The sequence below is a fragment of the Cibotium barometz genome, chromosome 33, assembly GCF_041138505.1.
Source record: "Cibotium barometz isolate CiBa-2024 chromosome 33, ASM4113850v1, whole genome shotgun sequence".
Classification (NCBI taxonomy): domain Eukaryota; kingdom Viridiplantae; phylum Streptophyta; class Polypodiopsida; order Cyatheales; family Cibotiaceae; genus Cibotium; species Cibotium barometz.
Window position 1 is genome coordinate 35,466,365 of NC_141078.1, and position 22,795 is coordinate 35,489,159.

Here is a 22,795-nt window from a genome sequence, read left to right on the forward strand (position 1 = left end):
ATTGACATGCAATGCGATAATAAAGCATGTAATGACATGCAACACTATGCAAATGACATGCAACACTATGCAAAGGGCATGGAGTATCATGCAATGACATGCACATGTAACAATATCTAGATGCAATGCCATGCCATGCAATGCAATGTATAGTAATGGCACATACATGCATTGACATGCAATTGGATAATAAAGGCATGTAATGACATGCAACACTATGCAAAGGGCATGGAGTACCGTGCAATGACATGCACATATAATAATATCTAGATGCAATGCTATGCCATGCAATGCAATGTATAGTAATGGCACATACATGCATTGACATGCAATTGGATAATAAAGGCATATAATGACATGCAACACTATGCAAATGACATACAACACTATGAAAAGGGCATGGAGTACCATGCAATGACATGCATATGTAATAACATCTAGATGCAATGCCATGCTATGCAATGCAATGTATTGTAATGGCACATATATGCATTAACATGCAATTGCATAATAAAGGCATGTAATGATTTGCAACACTATGCAAATGGCATGCAACACTATGCAAATGGCATGCAACACTATGCAAATGGCATGCAGTATCATGCAATGACATGCACATGTGATAACATCCAGATGCCATGCTATGCAATGCAATGTAATGGCACATACATGCATCGACATGCAATTGGACGATAAAGGCATGCAATGACATGCAAACGCAAAATACAAATGTAGAAAATAAAATCAGATGCAATGCTATGTAAATGCATGTGAAGATGAGAGAGAGAGAGAGAGAGAGAGAGAGAGAGAGAGAGAGAGAGAGAAATGAGGTAAAAGAGAGACAGGGGCCAAAGGGAGGGAAGAAGAGATTATGCATAGGGAGGGTGGGACAAGAAGAGAGAGAGAGAGAGAGAGAGAGAGAGAGAGATGAGGTAAAAGAGAGACAGGGGCCAAAGGGAGGGAAGAAGAGATTATGCATAGGGAGGGTGGGACAAGAAGAGAGAGGGAGGGAGTGTGGGAGAGTGAAAGGGAGGGTGGGAGAGTGAAAGGGAGAAAGGGTGGGAGAGTGAAAGGGAGGGAGGGAGAGGGAAATAAAGGAGAGAGAGAGAGAGCGAAGGATAGAGAGAGTTAGGAAAGAGAAGGATAGAGAGAGTGAGATAGGGAAGATACAAAGAGTGAGAAAAGAGAAGGATAGCCAGAGTGACAGGGGGAGGATAGAGAGAGTTAGCAAAGAGAGACAAGGATAGAGAGAGTGAGAGAGGGAGGGTGGGAGAGGGAAAGGGAGGGAAGAGAGAGGGGGAGGGTAGAGGGTGGGAGAAGGAGAGAGAGGGAGGGTGGGAGAGTGAAAGGGAGGGAGAGGGAGGGGAGGAGAGGGTGGGAGGGTGGGAAGGTGAGAGAAAGGGAGGGTGGGGGGGTGGGAGGGTGAGAGAAAGGGAGGGTGTGAGAGTGAAAGGGAGGGAGGGAGAGGGGAGGGAGGGAGGGTGTGAGATCGGAAAGGGAGGGAGGGAGAAGGAAATGAAGGAGAGAGAGGGGGGGAGGATAGAGAAAGCTACCAAATAGAGAAAAGGATAGAGAGAGTTAGGAAAGAGAAGGATAGAGAGATTGCGATAGGGAGGATACATGGAGTGAGAGAAAAGAAGGATAGAGAGAGTGACAGGGGGAGGATAGAGAGAGTTAGGAAAGAGAGACAAGGATAGAGAGAGTGAGAGAGGGAGGCAGGGAGAGTGAAAGGGAGGGAAGAGAGAGGGGAGAAGGAGAGAGAGGGTGGGCGGTGGTGGTGAGAGATGGTGGTGGCAATAGAGAGAGATTATTCAAATAGAGAGAGGTGGCAGCCAAGAAAATCTCCCTCCACCAAGCTCCCTCAAAAATTATACTCGGAGAATGGTAGTGGTGTTATTCTTCTTATATTTCTTGAAAGGCACTGGCATTCTCCCTTGCTTTCACTATAATAAATTATGGAGAATGGCACAACTCCCATTCTCCCTCTCAAATTTGAGGGAGAATGGCAGTGGTACCATTCTTCTTTTCATAGATCAAGGTGATGGGAGGCTTTGAGAATGGCACCACTACCATTCTTCTTCAAACATAAGGGAGAATTGCAGTGGTGCCATTCTCCCCTTCAAGGTGATGCATACGAGCCTATGCATAGGCTCTATGTGTAGCTTTATGCGTAGGCTCTATGCATAGCTTGATGCAAAGCTTTATGCATAAGAGCCTATGCATAGGCTCTATGCATAGCTTTATGCGTAGGCTCTATGCATAAGCTTTATGTGTAGGCACTATGCATAAAGCCTTTATGCATAGATATTTATGAATGTCTTATGCTTTGAGAAATTGACTCTTATACATGTATTTGGTTTGGGTTATATGTATAGGCAATGGCAATCGGCCCATCGCAAGACCCAGACGTCGCGAACCTACTCAATATCATCAACCAACAATATGGGTAGCACGCATGGACTCAGTTCTCATACACATGTATGTTTTGATACCCCTCTTCACATACACAGAGTTTATGCATTTTTAAAGTCATTTTGTTTAATCTTATATGCAAGGAAACATACCATCAGGTCAATTGACTCCGTATGGGCAATCTACTCCATATGGCCAGTCGTCTCCATGGGGACAGTCCACTCCATTGTTAGGTGCAGATCTGAGTGGTGCAGGCACATCACACTATCGTTATGATGAGCCTACACCGCTATCATCATCGACTAGACCCACCCCTTCTCCCACACATCCATCTTCACCACATTACTGTTGAAAATACAAGTGAATAGGGTGTGTGCGGGAACAAGCCCTTGGTTAGAGGCTGTAAAAGAGGATGTGTAAATGTGAAAGAACCTGTGAAAAGGTGAGAAGAGGATGTGTAAATGTGAAAGAACCTGTGAAAAGGTGAGAAGAGGATGTGTAAATGTGAAAGAACCTATGAAAAGGTGAGAAGAATCTACTGGGAGAGAATAAAGGGTAGCATGAGAAGATTTAGAAAGTGTGGAGATATTCTGGGAGATATTTTGGGAAAAGTGAAGAGGTGGAGAGAATCAGGGAAAAGTAAAGAGGTGGAGAGAATCAGGGAAAAGAGGTGGAGTGAATCATGGAGAAATCAGTGGGATTAGATGCTTGGATGTAAACTCTATAAATTGAGGCATTGGCCTAATGAGAAGTTGCTGGTTTTTGAGTATCCATGCCTACATTAATCTATTTGTTAATTACCCACTAATTATGTCTTAATTATTTGCTAATCACTTTGTTAATGATGTTGATTCTAGAGTTTGATCCACCATAGCTCATCACAATGCCCTAATTTCAACATGGTATCAGAGCCATGCCTAGAATCCATCAAGTTTATGAGCCCATTATCTAATTAATTAAGATTAGTAGAGAATTAGGAAATAATCCAATTTTTAGTTATTTTTCAACTAGCCTCTGTACCCCCAGCCAGTGGAGGACCTCCCTCTCCTTGCACACATCACATTAGGCCAAATCCTTCCAGCCATAGCTAGCCAACATCATTGGGCTCCAGCCTATGCAAGAAACGCAGCAAACCGCCGACGCATTGAGGAGAAATCGCGAATTTCGCCAGCGCAGTTTTTTTTTGATGAATTTGCAAATCTTGTCCACTTCAAATCAAATTGACCTAATTCCTCTTAGCCCCGGGGGTTTTCAAGCATGCTCTACAAGCTGGTGAAGACAAATTCAATTTCATCAAGTCTACAGTGAGATCCAAGCTCTTCATTAAATCTGCAGGTGACTTTGGTAAAACAGAGATTAAGCTTTCAATATTTGGTTAAATCTTATGTTTCTTGGCTTAATCCTCTACCAGACTCATTGCTATTGATGGCTTTGAAAGAATTTGAGCTCGTTTGAAGTCTAAGGTACTAGATCTGGACTCCCCGCATACTCTATTTTTTGTACACAAAACAATGGATTAATTTGCTAATCAGTGATTAATCAATACTAATCACTGTATTTTGGTACAATTGAGGATTCAAATTAACCATTAGGTATCTAATACAGATCCCTATAACTTCAGATTGCAATTCGGAGTTGGTTTGATACTCCAACCATTCCGTACAAATTGGTTACCCTTGATTTAATGTAATTTCTGGTGATTTTATGCTGATATATTTGTTGTAATCATCTCTTAAACACCAGATTGAGTTGTAAAAGGGTAGACATTGCCCTTGAATCTTGAAATTGGATCAAGAGGTAAGACCCCCTTTACATCACCATGAGTACAGCACAAGAAATGGCCAAATTTAATGGGGAGCAGTTTTACACATGGCAGACAAAAACCATGTATTTGCTCATGAGGAAAAATCTGTGGGGGCTAGTTGAGGGAAGAGATGAATGCCCAGAGAGAAGTGAAAATGAGTGGAAGAGCAGGAATGAAAAAGCATTGGGACTTATTGCACTCAGTTTAAATGATGAAATCATTCATCACATCACAGGGATACAATGGGCAAAAGATGCATGGGATGAACTCAATAAATTATTTGGCACACAAGCAAAAAATTCAAAGATAAATCTGTTAATGCAATTCTACAAATTGGACATGAAGGAAAGTGAACCTTTAATCACACACGAACAAATATAAAAGCATTAAGCAGCTGGCAAGCTATTGGCAAAAAGGTAGAAGATGATGAGGCACTAGCAGTGCTTCTGAAGAGTGTGGACAAAGGTGAATATGAAAACATTGTAGCAACACTAAAGAATGTACCTGAATTGAAGCTACACGAGATAGAAGCAGCTCTACTAGAGCAAGAGAGTAGAGGCAAAGAGAAGAAATGGCTCGACTCAATAGCAGGAGAAGAAAAAGCATTCTTCACCCAAGGAGGATTCTCTCGAGGACAAGGACGAGGAAGAGGCTGAGTAGGAGGAAGGGCCTTCACTTGCCACAAATGTGGAAAGCCAGGACACATGGCAAGAGACTGCTACAGCAAACCTAGTGGAGAAGGAACGACATCGGCAAACTTCATGGAGGCTCCAAAGGAAGTGGAGTCGGATCATCTTTTCTGAGAGAGAGAGAGAGAGAGACCCCACAACCCAATGTAACCTGCCCCAACAAAGTAAAACCACCTCTGAGCCACCGATGATGTAGGCCATGTGGTAGATGTATGTGTGAGCACTTTAGTCAAGGTCGCGGGCACTTATAGTAGCCTTGGACACATAGAGAGAGAGAGTGTCAAGGACTATGGAGTTTAGGGACTTGAGGCACTGGTCGCGGGCTGTCAAGTAAGAGAGAAACTTGATATAGGGTCCAGGTGTGCTAAGATAACTTGAGGGGAGGTGTAGACACTGGTCGCGGACTATCAAGTAAGGGGAGGCAAACTTGGTATAGGGTCTAGGTGTAGTAGGAGTATTCACTTGAGGGGAGGTGTTGAAAATACAAGTGAATAGGGTGTGTGCGGGAACAAGCCCTTGGTTAGAGGCTATAAAAGAGGATGTGTAAATGTGAAAGAACCTGTGAAAAGGTGAGAAGAATCTACTGGGAGAGAATAAAGGGTAGCATGAGAAGATTTAGGAAGTGTGGAGATATTCTGGGAGATATTCTGGGAAAAGTGAAGAGGTGGAGAGAATCAGGGAAAAGAGGTGGAGTGAATCATGGAGAAATCAGTGGGATTAGATGCTTGGATGTAAACTCTATAAATTGAGGCATTGGCCTAATGAGAATTTGCTGGTTTTTGAGTATCCATGCCTATATTAATCTATTTGTTAATTACCCACTAATTACATCTTAATTATTTTACTAATCACTTTATTAATGATGTTGATTCTAGTGTTTAATCCACCATAGCTCATCACAATGCCCTAATTTCAACAATTACGCTGTAGGGAGTCTGGGGTCCTAGTAGACGTAGAAGCAGGGGGGAGCAAGGTGCTTTTGCCTTGGCAAAATCAGCACTAGGTCTCCCGAGTCATCTCCCGGGGAGGAGGGGGGTTCACCATCCACTCATTTTGAGCCACCCTTGAGGAGATCCATCCCACAATTTGATCCATGAACCCTACCATATAATGTGGATGTAGATGGGGCCCTCGTGTGATGGATTCTAGAGGGAAGCAAGTCATCAACCAGATGCATGTACTTGCTAACTTGGAGTTCACAAACTCCTCTAAGAAGTGGAAAGCACAAGATGAGCTCTCAAAATAATATGTTATTAATGTGCTCAAGACTGAGTTTATTGTTCCACAGGTGGGCCTTGCCTTCTCGAAGAATTGGATGAAGACAAGGATAAAGCTTTTCCACTCTAATAAGACAGCAAACATTAACAGAGCAGCCAAGAACAACATGGAGAAGCCAAGCATTTGCTTGCAAGAGGAGTGGAGGCATGCACGGAGCTTTGTGAGGAAGCATCCACATGCTTTTTAACAACAAGCAGCGGCAATTATTTCATGACTACCGAAGAGAGGAGTGTCACACTTTGGCTCGGGAGAAAAATCTTCCTTTTTCTCACTTTGTAAGTATCTATTTTACTATTTTCCTTCTCCTCTTTCATTTTGATTTAAACTATATTATTTCCTTTAACTAATTATATCTTTTTTTTAAAATTATAGAGGGAGGTGATTTGACCCAACAAAATAAGAGTACAATTATGGATATAAAGCCCCCCCCCATGCCCCGCGTCCGCAATTATGGGCTTGGATGCATACCCAAGGTGTACACTTGAGCGAGTCCATTTTAGGGACTCAAGCTGATGAGGTAAGTAGCTGCTAAGCCCTTCTCTTATCTATATGTAATTGTCTTTTCTTATTTTATACTTACCTTACTCTTGTTTGCATGTATGTAGGATGAAGAGGAAGATTTAGACTACGAGCGTGAAGTAGGTAAAGCAAGTGAAGATGAAGATGAAGATGAAGACGAAGACGAGCCGAAGGAATCCGATGAAGATTCCAATTAGCCTCCTCGTCCTTGATTTTTTTGTATATTTTTTTTTGTATATAGCCAAAGGTCTTACCAATTGAGAAATATAATATATTTTTTGTTCACTTGCATTCTTCCCATTTTTTATCTCTTTTTCAAGTTTTTGTCTATATCAAAAAACTATCTGTATTTTTAAAAAAGAGCTGGGGTAGACTAGGGAGTCATGTGATGACTCCTCAATCTGCCCCAGCTTTTTTTTTTTACACGCAATGCGATTTGTTCAGCAAAATTTTGTTGCTATTTTTTCTGCAGAGCAACAATCCCGTTGTAGTGAAAATAGCAACTTGTCCGACATCTCTATACCCTTGTAGCTATAAAAGCACTGCTATTTTCGTTTGCTAGACCCTCATTTTGTTGTAGTGTTTGGGTATTTTGAGTAGGCACCAATCACAACATGGTTCTTGGTTGATCCAAGGGTGGTTAGTTTTTCTTGATGATGCCCTACCCTTTAACACGATATTGTGAAGGTTTGTGTATGTTGAGTGGGCACACCAATCACAACATGATACTTGGTTGATCCAAGGGTGGTTGGTTTTTCCTCGATGGTGGCATTAGAAACATTATATTTTGCACTAAGTTTCTTACCTCTTCGTCTCAAGATGGACTATGCAGCATTAATCAATATGTTAACTTAAATAAGTGAGGGCATTTGAAATATTGAGATATATTAGTTATGTGAGGGCATTTGAAATATTGAGATATATTAGTTATGTGATGTAACTATGTGAAGGAGTTCACCTATAGCCTTAAGGTTGCTTAGTATTAAACAATGCTTGTCTACTACATTCTATATTCATGCATAAATATACATTATTTAATCATGTGATAGTGTAGGTTTTTCACACTAGCAAGACCCTACACTCTCAAAGCACTCCCTACAAGCCCATGCAAAGAATTCAACTAGCATCCCTAGCATGTAGCAACCCCAAACGGGCTTCTCATACAAGATTTGGAGATTCAGTGCCACCACTGAAGATGATCTCAAATTAAAAAAATAACTAGCATGGAATTATTAGCATAAACCTTCAACCATTACATATCTTGTGAGGCCTCTATCTAGCTTGGCTTGGCCTACAAACCTAGACCTCCTTTGGTTTCTTGCCTCACACCTCCATTAATGCTCCCTATTTAGAAACATTCATGTGCACTGATGCCACCACCATGAATATTGCACTATAAGAGATAGGGGCATTAGCATTACTTTTATTAGAGTTGTTGTTTTGAAGGAACTCTTTGAAATGTTAGGGCCTAAACGATGTTATAGCAACATATAAGTAGTGCTATATATCCATTACTATAAGCAGCTCTTTAGCGGTGCTAACGTTTACATAGTGAAAATACTACTTTTATTAATTAATCTAGAATTGTGAATGCTCATCTTGAGTAACCTTTTTTTGCTCATCAATGTGCTCATCTTAAGAAAAACAGCAAACACAGATGTGAATAGTGTCACGTTGGTCTCTCGAGAAAAACAAGTAAAGCAAACTTTGGATGCAAAATTTGCATGTCGGCACATGTATAGCGGTGCAATGAACAACCTTGCACAAATGCCATAAAAGTATTGTGTGAAGCTCTTTTTATTGGGAGAATCTTTGCCAATCTCATCCCTCATTTGCTAGTCACTCCAATACTAGGTAAGTTGGTAATAAGAGTTGCATGATCTACCATGACTTTTAGGCATCGAAAATGAAAAAATGGAGTGCCCTAAGTCTTTCATGGGGCACCACTCTTATGTGAAACTTTATTTCTCATCAAGAATATTTGCTTCTACCTCCAACAAGGTATAGTGGACATGGATGTATTCAATAGCATGAGTAACCAATCAAGTTCACCAACAAGCATTTAATTTTGGTATTTCTCAAGTCCCTCTAGTATGTGTGGGACAAAGCTTTAACTTTATACGTATGGTTGAAAATAGTCATACTTACCATCATTAACCAAGTCTTGGAAGGACTAGCCAATAAAGCGTCATCTGTAGTGGCCTCCAAGTTTTCTAGAAGTCTTCTAAGTGGCACCATTTTACTCCACTCTTATCTTATGGGGTAAACATTGAATTTCAAAATTTTAGATATTTATAAGTAATCCCAATCCACATCAACCCTCATTCATGCATAACATAAACTAATTTAGGAACTTTTATTTCACATTTAAATATCCTCTTCATCAATGTATGTGGTGCCAAAAACTAGGTTTTTTGGAATCTTTTCCTAAGTAGGTTAAGTCATCTTAAGCTACTTCATGAACTTTTATTTCACATTTAAATCTCCTCTTCATCAATGTATGTGGCACCAAAAACTAGGTTCTTTGGAATCTTAGCCTAAGTAGCTTAAGTCATCTTTTTTTTTGCATGATTTATGAAACTACCATTACTTGCACGTATATCAAATGAAAAAGTGGAGTGTCTATGTCATGCATGGGGCATCACTCTTATGTGAAAATTTAGTACTCTCATCAATATTTTTTTCTCCTAGTAGGGTTCAATGGATAGTGGATGATTTCTGGGGGGGAAATCCCTTAATCAAAATCCTGATCCATCCAATAGTGGTGTTTTTTTATTGTTTCTTCCTTTGTATCAAAAGGTTGCCTTTAAAAAAAATATGGAGCTATTATCTAACATGTTGTATTTGATTCATTTAAGAATCATCACCGTACATATAGTACCATATATAGAAAAGAAGAGTGAAAGAGTCCACACTCTTAAAGAAGGATGGACTATGCATAGGTAACTTGAGACCCACTAATATTTCCATCTCGATCAAAAGTAGCATATACATTACGTAGGAGGGGGGAACGATGGAAAGTCTAATTGGAGCTTCGGGTTCTCCTTTTGCTCAGTGCGGAACAAGTTCTAGGCCCAACGCACGGGAGATGGGGAGGTAAGGTGGATCAATGTAGAGGTTTTGAGGGGCCTTGCAATACTCCATCTAAATATATGGCTTGAGGAGGAATTGTCGTCTCCAAACTAGTTGTTGCCCATGAGTTTACATGTGAGAGGCCGAGCTTCAGAATGGGGCCTAATGTAGCCTTTGCAATGTCAGCGCAGATGCTGGTGCTTCCATGTGTCGTGCTTGGCACATCGAGGTAGGACCGAAGGACACGGATGTCCATGTTAGTTTGTTGATGGGTGCATGTTGGAGTTGTCAACTGAGCAGGATTCATATGGCCTGCTCAAACTCTATGCGGTCCAAAGGATCTTGCCAGCAGTTGAGTGGATTGAGGGAGGGGATCCACCTCCTCATGCTCCTATGGGGGTTGGGGTGGAACCTCGCCCTCCTCACGAGGGGTGGGTGGAGGAAGGTCGGCGGGGAGAGGTGGTTAGAGTGGAGGAGCTTTGGAGGGAGAGGGGGCATTGCCTAGGGAGGCATTGAGGAAAGGGGGTGGGCATGCCAATGTAGAGGGAAGATCTTGGAGGGGCAAGGGCAGGCCCAATCCAAGATGGGATGGTGGTGTGGGTGAAGGAGGTGGTGAGGGAACTTGAAGAGGGGTTGTAGAAGGGGAGAGAAAAAGGGGCAAGGTGGCAGCAGGTGAAGTGGGGGAAGGAGGGAAGTTGGTGCCCACAAGGAGTTTTGCATGGAGGGTGGGGTGTTCGAAGGAGTGTTAGTGGGCACAAGTGTGGGGTAGGTTGGGCGGCGGTTAAAAACTAGGGCTGGATTGGGAGTGGGAATGTGGTGGGGGTTGAGTTTGAGAAGGAGGAGAGTGGGAGGGAGGGGGACCCATGCTTGCTGGGGCAGATCGGTGCCCTCGTCCCCCCCACCATCAGCATTCGTCTCATTGTCATTGTTCTTGTCGTTGGGGCCGCGGGCCAGCCATTTGGAGAAGAAGAGTTTTGCTTAGTAGGCCTCATTGATGGAGATGTCATAGGGGAAGGCAATGTAAGATTCATCAAACAGGATGATGTCGATGGCGGCAATAGCATCAATGGTAGAGAACAATGAGGGCATAGGCGGAGTAAGGGGGAGGTCTCAGAGACTAAGTGCCTTGTAAGCATAGAAGAAGCCACTCCAAAAAAGTGAGGGCGACAATGGATTTGGAGGATTCATAGGGGTATGTGCAGAGGCCATGGGGGAGAGAGAGATTGATAGTGGCATCGGTATCATTGGCATGCACATATTCTAGAAGTAAGGCCTAATTGATGAGGTTGGTAGAGATCAGGTGAGGCTCTTTGTCCCCTTCTTCAACATCCTTGCTGGCATCCTTTGTATCTTGGCCAAGATCCTTATTGGGTCCTCTGAGGCCATTGATCCTCTCGACTTCCCTTGCTTGTCTAGATAGTCTTATCTCTCCAATTCATTAATAAAGTCGAGGGCCTCATCTCATCCATTTTGTAAAATGTTGGTGGGTAGGCAACTTGGAGTGTATGTAAAAATAGAGCAGTGGGTGCTTTCTACTCTTCAATTTAGGCCACAATATAGTGATGATAAAGGGTTACCACACTACATGGGTCCCAATGGACTCCCTTGGAGTGCTTTGTATGTTACCTACATGTCTACAAGGTCTTCGTGAATCCAAGTCTCTGCAATGGGTGCTTTCTACTCTTTAATTTAGTCCACAATATCGTGATAAAGGGTTACCACACTGCGCAGGTCCCAATGCACTCCCTTGGAGTGCTTTATAAGTTACTTGCATGTCTACAAGCTCTTCGTGAATCCAAGTCTCTGCAATGATCCATAATTGTATCTACCATAGCATAACCAGCTCTACAGACTGATCTTTCTAATATAAGAATGGATGTGTGGGCTAATCGCATAGTTTATTACTTAATACAAGATGCCCCTGATGTCACCAAAGCCAGCAAGCTCCTCGACCCCATTCAGATCCATCTACACGACTTCAAGGAAGGGAAGGGTCCCATGCAATAGCATAAAAATGATGAATCACCTGTACAAGGCCTTACCTTGACATCAACCTTGGGCCCACACTTTGACAAATCTATGGGCTATTTGTGTGTATCCATTTCTTGGAAGCATTTGGGATGCAAGTCTTCTAAGAGTTGTTCTCATCCAAGTTTTTCCTTTCGAGCTGCAACCTTCTCTTCACCCGCAACAATGGGAAGCCACTCTAATGTCTAAAGGTAGTGCAACACTTCCATGTGATAAGGTTGTCACACGAAGATAATTTAAAGATACTCATCATACACGGCTTTTGACGACATCTAAGTATGTTGAGCAGGGGGGTCAACTCTTTTTGTACATCCAAAATCCCAACCTCTAGCCTAGGATTAATTCTCACTATCTATGGTCGTGGGCCAAATGATGTATCAAAAGTTAGTTGGAAGCCTTGTATACATGGGTAGAGATAGGCAACGGGCACCCACTTAAGTTGGCCAGTCGAGCAAATCCCATTTGTTGCAAGAGACTAGGGTTTGCAAGAGGCAAGGAGGGAGAATAGATGTGTGCTTGTTTACTTGAAGCATGGCAAGGGTGGATTGCACCAAGAAAAGCAATGGAAGCTTGGGCATGAGCATCAAGAAGACATAAATGTCTATAGAGTGAATATGATCAAAAAAGGGTACAATGTCCATGAGCCCTATGCCTCATATAGGTTACTCTAAAAGTACACATGTAAATGTCCCTAAGCCCAAGTGCCTAGGCCCCATTACCCCATGTGCATGTGCACCCAAACCTACTTCATTACGAACCGTCCCCTCCTACAATGATTTCGTCCTCGAAATCAAAGGGTGGTCGTGCCCAAAGTAGAAAAAACCAATACAAGTGGCTATGTACAAAAGCCAAGAAAAATCACATCCCCATGACTAAATGTAATGGAAGACTCATGCATGAATCATATAACTCCCTGGGTCAAATGGAAAGGATAGAGGACTCCCATCTTGATGATGAGGCTATATATGCAACCTCCTAGATCAAAAGGAAATCCGAGGCATGCAAAATCCAAGGCAATGGCTCCATGATAATCTCGTGCAAGTGGAGTAGATAAGGAACCACTGTCGATGTGACGAATCTAGTCGAGTATGGACCAAAGGGATATGTATGGTATACACTCTGAACCGTCGAAGCTGGAATGGTAGTAGCTCCTAGATCAAAAGGAAAACTCAACTCCAAAAAGATAGTAGTCCCAAGGTCAAAAGGAAAACTCATAAGCTCATCCTCATGACCACACTGTGAATCTCGCATGAAAGGTATCCACCAAAGAAGCTCAAAACTCCTGGCCAGAATGTCAAGTGGTCGTGGTACAAAAGAATCATCATGTGTGCCAAGACTAGAATATGTCGTAGATGCACCTGAATGTCGAGCCACATATCCGCAAACTATGCTCCTCAAATGGCAAAGAATGCATCCAAAGAAAAATGTCCTAACTCTAAAGAGAACACCGGATCGTGTCAACATCCAAAGGAGCCAAATGAACATAGCTCAAGGTCGGCCTCATATAGAGTCAAATGTGAACTCATACCTCCGTCATATGTAGCACTACTCAAGAAGTCAAAAGCATGACCACCATATCTATGTATGTATGAGTATGATCCAACCCATGCACAATATCTCCATGTGTATGATACTCTATATGTATGTGACCCTCTAAAACAGAAGCTGGATCATCATAAAGATTGTCATCACTAAGCACTGACCAAGTGTCTACACAAGAAGTATAAGTGGTATCAATCAACTCACTATCAATGGAATCTCCAAGGTCACTAAGGTCATCCCCAAAGGTATAGACCAACTCCATCACTGGTGTCACTATATGACCTAAATCCCATGATAGATCAATCTCTAATATTACTGGATCTAAGGAAATACCTAGATCAACTGTAAAACTCTCAAAGTCAATGTCATAGGATATGCTAGAAATATGATCAATATGCATACTCCTACGATGTCTCACCTCTATGAACTCATCACTACTCTCATGCACTATCCCTGACTGCTCAATCACAACAACTCGATCCACTCAAATGCTACCAAGAATGCTATGAAAACTAGGAGTAGTGGTCGTATCCAAAATCTCTCCACATGTAACAAATCTAGAGGAGTATCCCAACACATCTAATACTAGAACCTCGGGTCTATGCTCCTCATGGTCTATGATGTGCTCAACGACATGTGAAGTGTTAATCCCATGTGTGACTAAAGATATATGACTAGCCGAATGATCATGACTAGTCAAATGTCCATCAAGATCACGGAATACATCACTATGGTCACCTAATGTATCCCTATGATCACTAGGAATAGAGATAGGTAGCTCTATGATGCTCGTAATGCTCGATATGCTCGCTGCCATCCCTCCCATCAAGATCATGCCCGCATGATTTGACTCACACACATCACTCTCACTATCACTATCACATACATCATCATCATGTGCATATGTGTCAGTGGCATCATGTGCACGTGTATCACTATCATCATGTGTATGTGTGTGTGATACATCAATATCATCATGTGCGTGTGTGCACGATACATCATCATAGGTATGTGGGTGTGATACATCAATGTCATCACATGTATGTGTATGACCATGACCATGTGTACAAGTATCAACATCAATATCATCATCAACATGATGATCATCATCACCATCCACATCATCATCCACTCAATTCATGTCATAATGATACCCATCCTCAGGTATATAGTCATCTCTGCTCACAAATGTAGGGCACTCAATCAAATCCCCACATACATCCTCCCATGTAATCAATGCCGAACCATCCACCATGTAAAGATATCCACATATATCCTCAACAAAATCACCATGTGTAGAACATCTAGACCATCATCCTCTTCATCATCAAATAAATGTCTACACTAGCTAGGTAATAACATCTGAAGCTCAAACATCCATATGTGACATGAATATGATGTGTCATCATGGCATGATGTCGATGAAGAAGGATATAGAGGTCGAAGCCACGAATTGTCAAATGTATGTATGAACTTGGCAAATGATATATAACTCCTCACCTGAAATGGCAAATCAAGATAACCGCGATGAAGCCAGATGATAGGATACGAGCAGATATCGCACGATGAACGTCTGGGATGGAAACATAGTGATGTCGACGACAAAGATGGTGGGTAGCATGGCAATCATAAGCGGGGTAGAAGTAATAATGGGAACTCATGCCGTCTTGCTAAAGCCTGAAAGTGTGGAAACACCACTAAATGTGCTCAAGAATCCTACATTGCGTGTAATGTGCACAAAATGACCAACCGTGCATGAACAAGGGCTAAGATGCACATGTGAATGCCCATAAATACACTAAATGGCCAAAAGTGTGCACGTGAATACCGAAAAATACACTAAAATGACCCAAAATATGCACGTGAACACCCAAAATACACTAAATCGACCACACGGCACACTAGCCACACCACCACGAGGCTCAAAACATGTGAACAACATCAAATAAAACATCAACGTGTGTGACACACCTCACATGTGTGAACAATCACCTAATATGCTCACACTACACATGAACCATCCCCACAAACTCAAGGCTTGATGACGAACTCCATCACCGCATGTGAACACCCCTAACTCAATGCATACTCATCAAGTGTGGGAACCACCACTAGCACAAGTAAGGGTCAGGTGTGGAAATGCCAAGCGATAAATGGGAGATATATAAAAAATTTGAGTAGGAACAAGCTAAAAAATGAGCAAGATGGGCTAATGTGAAAAGGGAATGAAGGGACAAGATGTAAAGTAGATGGAGGGTGGAGATTTAAGTGAGAATAGGGTTAAAGCAAAAGATGATAGAAGAGAAAAAAAAACTATACGTTATTTCTTTCTGCTTGTTCTCTCTGTCCTCCTTCTTCTTTTTCTTCTTCCTTCACACTTAGCCACCACGACTGAGAGAGATCTCTCTCTCACTCCCTCTCTCTCACCCCACCAAGCTAAGAGCATTTTGCGCTCTGTGATGCTACATTTTTGCTGCATTATATTTTTTTGAACCACCATGTCTGTGTAGCGTAGCTTTTTTTTTTATAATTATAAATGTTGGAGCCGCCTGCTCAAAGATTGTGAAACGTTGCTTGACTTCTGAAGCGCTGCAGACCACTGAGTGTTTAGTGCTCTAGGAAGGCAATGAAATGCTGCAACGTTGCTTGACTTCTGAAGCGCTGTAGACGACTGAGTGTTAAGTGCTCTAGGAATGCAATGAAATGCAGAAGCGTTGCTTGTTGTCAAGCCAAGTCTCGTTGAGGACGTGGACAGTGCCATCAGGCCTGAGGGTGTATATGGTGGTGGTGCTCTTCCCGCCCTTGGGCTGAAAGCGCGAGGGCATGCTGGCTATCTCGTACAGCGACCTTGGTAACGCTTTAGGTCTAGGCCTCGCACCACCTCCAGAGGCTCCTTGTTGTGCGTCAAAACCATGGTGATGGGCTGTGTAGACAAAGGAAGATGGGTGTGCAAAGAAAGAGGGAATCCAAAAGGCTAACTGTGTGAGAAGCTCTGTTGGTGTGGGTACGCTTACAGTTGTTGGAGTGGGCATGCAAGAAATGTTGGCAGAGGCGATGTTAGAGCCGCCAGTTGTTGTTGGAGTGGGCACGCTTACAGTTGTTGGAGTGGGCATGCAAGAAACGTTGGCTAGAGGCGATGAAGCGCTACCTAAAGGAAGGCGTTGAAGTGCAGCCTGCGATTTGTGGAAGTCCGATGAAGCGTTGCCTGTAGGAAGGCAATGAAACTGCTGCTAGGGCTAGGGTGCTTTCTTCTCTGAATTTTAGAGCCGTTGTAAAGCTTTTACACCCTTTGAGAAACACTTAGAGTGCTGGGGGCGGGGACTCAGAGAGCATGCAGCAGTGCCCTGCAGCCCTGTTTCGTACTTGAAGCCTTGGATTCTTCATTACCCGGGGAGTCGGTGGCGTCACTTGGCATTGTAGGCTCCCAGCCATGGAGGGTAGACTGCAACACTTGATTACTTGGTTTGCACGCTTTAATGAAAGCTTGTGGTAGCGTTGGATTGTTGGAGTCATCAATCAAATAGATCTTGCACCTCGTGCACCACCACCAGCAAAGTACCACAGCACTGCACTAGATGTTTGTTGAGCCTCACATTGCACAGAGGCGATGAAACGCTATCTAACGTACTATCCATGCTTGCAATAAATGGTTTGCATAATCTTGTGGCTCTACAGGAACTGAAAGATATGTAGTAGCACAAAGTTTATGCCCACTAATGTTGTTGCCATAGATCTGAGTGCTGAGCCTTGAATGGTGATGATGCTGTTATGTTAGCTTAGCTTTCTATGGTTGCTTTTTGTTGATGTCGGTCAGTGACACACAAGCATACATCCAATAGTTGGCTTGCAAACTGGCTACATAAATGCATTTCACTGGTTTCTTCATGCACGCATTCAAACTAATTGTAAATTTTTTATCTTGGGCTGATTTAGACCATTCTTGTTAGACATTCATCAAGATTCGCTTGCCCTGAATTGGATTAGGGTTTAGAAAACAGTGTTTAATACAAATTTGAAAATGAACAAAAACCTCTTTGTTAATCTTATCAAACAAGAAATTAGCAAATGTGAAAATTGTGTGAAAATTAATTTTAAAAATGATTAACATTAATCACTCCCTGAGCAAGGACCTAAGCCAAGGGCTCTGATACCATTGCAAGAGACTAGGATTTTCCAAGAGGCAAGGAGGAAGAATAGATGTTTGCTTGTTTACTTGAAGCATGGCAAGGGTGGATTACATCAAAAGCTATGAAACCTTGGGCATGAGCATCAAGAAGACATGAATGTCTATAGAGTGAATATGATCAAAAAGGGTACAATGTCCATGAGCCTTATGTTTCATATAGGGTACTCTAAAAGTACACATGTAAATGTTCCTAAGTCCAAGTGCCTAGGTCCTATTATCCCATGTGCATGTGCACCCAAACCTACTTCATTACATTTGTATATATACAACTTCTGATAATGTGATTAGGAAAATTCGACCATTTCTTGAGTGCAAAGCTTTTTTCTTCTTCTGTTGAGCTCTTATCTTCTTGCTTACTTTCTTATAGGATGCATGCTTATGTGTGTGGATGGAATGTGTTGAGTGCGCTTGCTTGCTAGCTTGAGTGAGAGCGCGATTGAGCATGAATGAAAAAGGAGGTTCAAGCTTTCTAGCTTAACCATTTCTTTTTGGAAGGATAACTTAGGAAGGAGGGCTCAAACAAGAGGGATTGACACACCTCTTGGCCTCTTTAACCTTTCCAATAGGGACTTTCATTGTCCAAGGCAAGTAGTCTAACCACTAGCACTACGGTTTCTTGATAGAGAGTAAGAAGGTTCATAACATATGAGAAAAATGTTTAGCTTTGTTGATACAAGGGTCATTTGGGGACTTACCATAGTGCCAATAATCCAACTTCCTAGTGATAGAAGTTATGCATTCTTGCACTTATAGTGATCCTCGATCCTTTGGGTAGGTGGGAAGAGCTATGTGGGCATCTTCGAGTCTACAACATGCTATCCTCCCTCTCATGATAGAGAATAATAGATAGGGAGGAAATCTACCACAATTACATGCAAGCAATCCCTCTCTCATAGGCGCTTAAGCACACTTGGCAAGAGACTAACTAGGTAAGAGAGCAAGAGAGTACACTCTAGTTTGGAATGGGATTGTGTCCTTTCTCATTAGCAAAAAAGTATCTTATATACATGACCACTTTTTATATGGTATGTGTCTAGGATGTCCATGATCAAAAAATCACTAGACATTGTGTACTTAATGCTCTTGGAGGATTACAAATGTTTATAATGCTATGTGCTACCACACTTAAACAAATATGACAATAACACCAAATTCATGGTCATGTTAATGATAGCGACGACTAACACATGAATCTTAAGAGATTAAGAAGATATATTCAGCAAATGTTGGGATTATGTGGTTTAAAAATAAACCTTCTTATTAAGCCTCTATTAATCAATTATTTGGGACCTATTTGCAAAGAATATTTTCTTCCAAAGTATGCCCAAAAATTTTGATCACTCTAGAGAAAACCCAAAAGACGGAATACCAAAAGGATTTAACAAGCTTTCCATAGAACTTTTCAAAGTTCTATGGAAAAAACCATGCAAAACTAGAGAAAACCCAAAAGACGGAATACCAAAAGGATTTAACAAGCTTTTCTATGAACTTTTCAAAGTTCATAGGAAAAAACCATGCAAAACTATGAACAAGCATCATTTTGCTTGTAAGATGAAACTTGAACAAAATGATGACACATGGTAATTTGTGGTGTAAGGGATAAATCCCACAGAGTTGATAGCTTTCTTGTGGGTCCCAACATATAATAAAGGAGGAGTAGAATGGTTAATATCTTTTGAAGTATGTGCAAGGTAGAAAGAATTGGGTCTTCCCACACATCCCATTACGGTTATGGTGCCCTTGTTGTACGTGAGCCATGGGCTGATTTTCGGCATCAATAGACCATACACAGACTTTCTAAACCCTATGTATTGATGCACAACTTGCAAGCAGCAACCTTGGAGCTTGTGCTTCCTTGGCCTTGGGACCCTGTGCAAACCCTTTTAGACCCTCTTCATTGGACAATTTGCAAGAAATAGCCTTGGAGCTTGTGCTTCCTTGGGTAGCTGAAGGGTAGTTGGGGAAATAGACTCTTGGGGAATTGAAGGCTTGTATCACATAACGTTTTGAGAAACAAATTGAATAATACCACCCTCCCTCCCCCCCTCCCCCCAAATCCCCACCCAAAGAAAAATGACAAAAAGAGGGATAGAAACCAACCAAAAATCTAAGCAATCTTCGTAAATAAATAGTATAGATATGAGATTTGTAGTATAGATGTGAGCGAATCTCATATTTTAAATGATGATATCATGGAAGATCATCGAAAACAAACTAGCATGAAAGTGGACCTTGGCATGACAAGTTTATTACAATTCACTAACATTAAACTTACAACTCACATGGGAAAGAGAGAGCCCTCACTTGATGTTAAAAGAAAGGATGTATGACCTCGTATAGAAGCTATATCCTTGCATACTAGTAAAATGTTGTCCCCTCAGGATGTATGACCTCGTATAGAAGCTATATCCTTGCATACTAGTAAAATGTTGTCCCCTCGTGTCATTGGCACATGCTTTTTGGATGCAATCACAAAAAGCATGAAATTCAGCACAGCACCACCATCTGCAAGTGAACCGTTTGCCCACCAAACTGGCGCTGTTTTGTTGGCATCTTCGGAGTACCAAATACATAACAAATATTGATCAGTGCCAACTTCTTTGAAACCAAAGGTGAAGGTCCCATTGCCAGAAATCCAAGAACCATTGCTCTTAAAAGAAGATGGTGGATGAATCACAGTTGCAGAATAGAACGGCTTCCCCCCGTGCACGGCAAGCTTCACACTCTTATTAAAAGTCACTAACTCCTCACGAGACTCACTAGACGAGCCTGACCCCTCACAAGACTTTGGTGGGGACAAACGCCATTCTATGCCAAAAGTCACTAGAGCGACTTCTCACGCTTAACTCTCTTTTTTTTTTTTTTGTGTATTGCGAGGTTTATTTTATTTTATTTTTTAGTGAGGAAATAGACATTTAGGCATGCAGGAGGAGGGGGCGAGTATTGAACCTAAGCCGTGGTGGCGGTGTAGGGCAAGAGCCCTTATTGCCACCATCAGGGCTATTCCCCCACCTCTCACACTTAACTTATGAGACTGAATCCTCACAAGACTTGGGGGATAAATGCCATAAAAGTACTATGCGAAGGTCTTTTCATTGGAAGAATCCATGCCAATCTCATCCCTCATTGGCTAGTCACTCCAAGACTTTTGATAATTTGGTAGTAAGAGTTGTAATAAGATTTGCGAGCATACGAAATGAAAAAGTGGAGCCCCCTAAGTCTTGCATGGGTCATCGCTCTTATGCGAAACCTTATTACTCATCAAGAAATTTTTCTCCTACCTCGGGTAGGTGGACAATGGATGATTTCTGATGGTAAGCCCGTCATGGTCAAAGTCTTGATTCAAAATCTTGGTCTATCCAACTATGGTGTTTTTTTAATTATTTTTTCTTTTGTTTCAAAAGGTTGCTTTTCAAAATGTGGAGCTATTATCTAACATTTTGTAGTTAAGGTTCTAGATTCATTTAAGAATCACTACCACACATAGAAAAGAAGAGTTAGAGAGTCTTATAACACCTTCTTAAAGACATTTTTAAGGAAGGATGGGCTATGCATACATAAAGTCCAAAATCACATCAAAGTTGGTTAAGACCCACTAATATTGCCGTCTCATTCAAAAAAAAGCACATAAATATTACTCGATTTAACTTACTTTGTAACAATTTTGCAACATTAGTAGGTGTGCCAGGCTGGACATATCTTTCTTCACAAGGAGGCAAAGACAATTTGTGAATGGCATGCATTTTGTAACTTGTTAAGGTGGTTGATGCTTCATAAAGTTATGTGGACACATCAAAAAGCTGCTTCTCTAGGTTTTGGATCAGTAATATGTTTAAGGTGCAATAGGGAGGAGGAAACAATTCCTCACATTTTTGCTTCGTGCTCTCTGTCAATAAGGAAGCACTAAATTTGTTGTGCTCTATCATCTACCTAGCTGTTGAAAAAGCTCTCACTTGGAAACATATCATTCTTGGAGACAGCCCAAGGTGCTCCACATACAAGTGGAATAAGCTCAGGGCTAAATACCTCTTGGTTGTTTGGTTGCAAAGGAACAACAAGGTGTTCAATAACCTGCTCCTATTTGCATGCCCTTCTATGAGATTTGGTCTCACATTAGGAAAAATTTGGACTCAAAAGGGGGCTGTTTCAGACTTCTATATAATAATAACCACATGGGTTCAGTGGCAGGAAATCCTCCCAATGGGCTTCATTGGTGGTGGGTCCTCTGTACAAACCCACCCAAAACGTGGAGATACTCCAAATCTTCAAAAAATATTAACAAAACCTACGTGTCAGTCCTATGATAATTTTAAATTCTTCTGTCACGCCTGCTATCTGCCCCTCATATTATAAAATAATGTTTATTAGCTTTGTTTGTCAGACCTTCAGCAATATAAAAGTATTTTCACCACACTCAAACTAACGAATTTGTTACATAGATCCACAAACTAAGTCTGAGATTACTTTTGTTGTACTTACAGCTCGACGTTGGCGTGGACGTCCGCCACTGAATTCGCGAGGTACACCCTTGCTGTTTGCACGTCAACGAGTACCAGGCTCCAGTGGGAACTGCATGAGTACGGATATCTTAGTTTATTTCGATATGTGGCGGGAGGAATAAAACATCACATGTCATGGATACACCATCTTCCAAAAAAAATACTCACTCTTCGAAGTATGCAAAAAAGAAGACTCGGGCGGTGTCCACTTGAGCATCCCGGAACCAGGGGCAGATGTCAACATAAGAATTTGAATCCCTGATTTGAATCGCTGATCAGCGAATCAATTTGGTACACCTGCTCCTGAACCTCCCGAGGCAAAATTGAAATAATATAGCTGCACAACAATTGGAATCAGCATCAGAATACCATTGCTTGAAGAACAGGCCCAAAAATCTCTGGATTCATCACAACGCGAGTTGAACCTTACATAAAATTAAACACTACCTTTCTCGCGTTGTCATGAATCGTGTAAGTTACAAACTGTAAGTTACAAAGTGTAAGTTACAAAGTGTAAGTTACAAAGTGTAAGTTACAAAAAAAGGGGGTTGGAGAAGGTGAGCTTTATCACATACCTCAAAACACACCGCAAGATTTTGTCATTCATCTCCTTGTGAGGATCATTCAAAATCTGGACTTCTTCGTCCAGCATGGGGAATAAGCATTCTACACCTCGAACTTGTATTCCCAAATTGAATCGTGGTCCGAGGACGGCGAGAGATCCCATGTTCATCTGTCGGAGCGCACGAATGGTCTCTCGCCTAGA

General features: G+C 41.8%; 1 long non-coding RNA gene across 1 annotated transcript; it reads right to left on the reverse strand.

Annotated features, from left to right (window-relative positions):
* Window positions 1-21,663: 21,663 nt before the first annotated feature.
* On the reverse strand, window positions 21,664-22,363 carry LOC147619516 (uncharacterized). The gene is made up of 3 exons (XR_015261915.1): window positions 22,198-22,363; window positions 22,010-22,099; window positions 21,664-21,793 (listed from the first exon to the last, which is right to left on the reverse strand). It is a non-coding gene; the product is annotated as an uncharacterized LOC147619516 (long non-coding RNA).
* Between the last annotated feature and the right edge of the window lie 432 nt (window positions 22,364-22,795).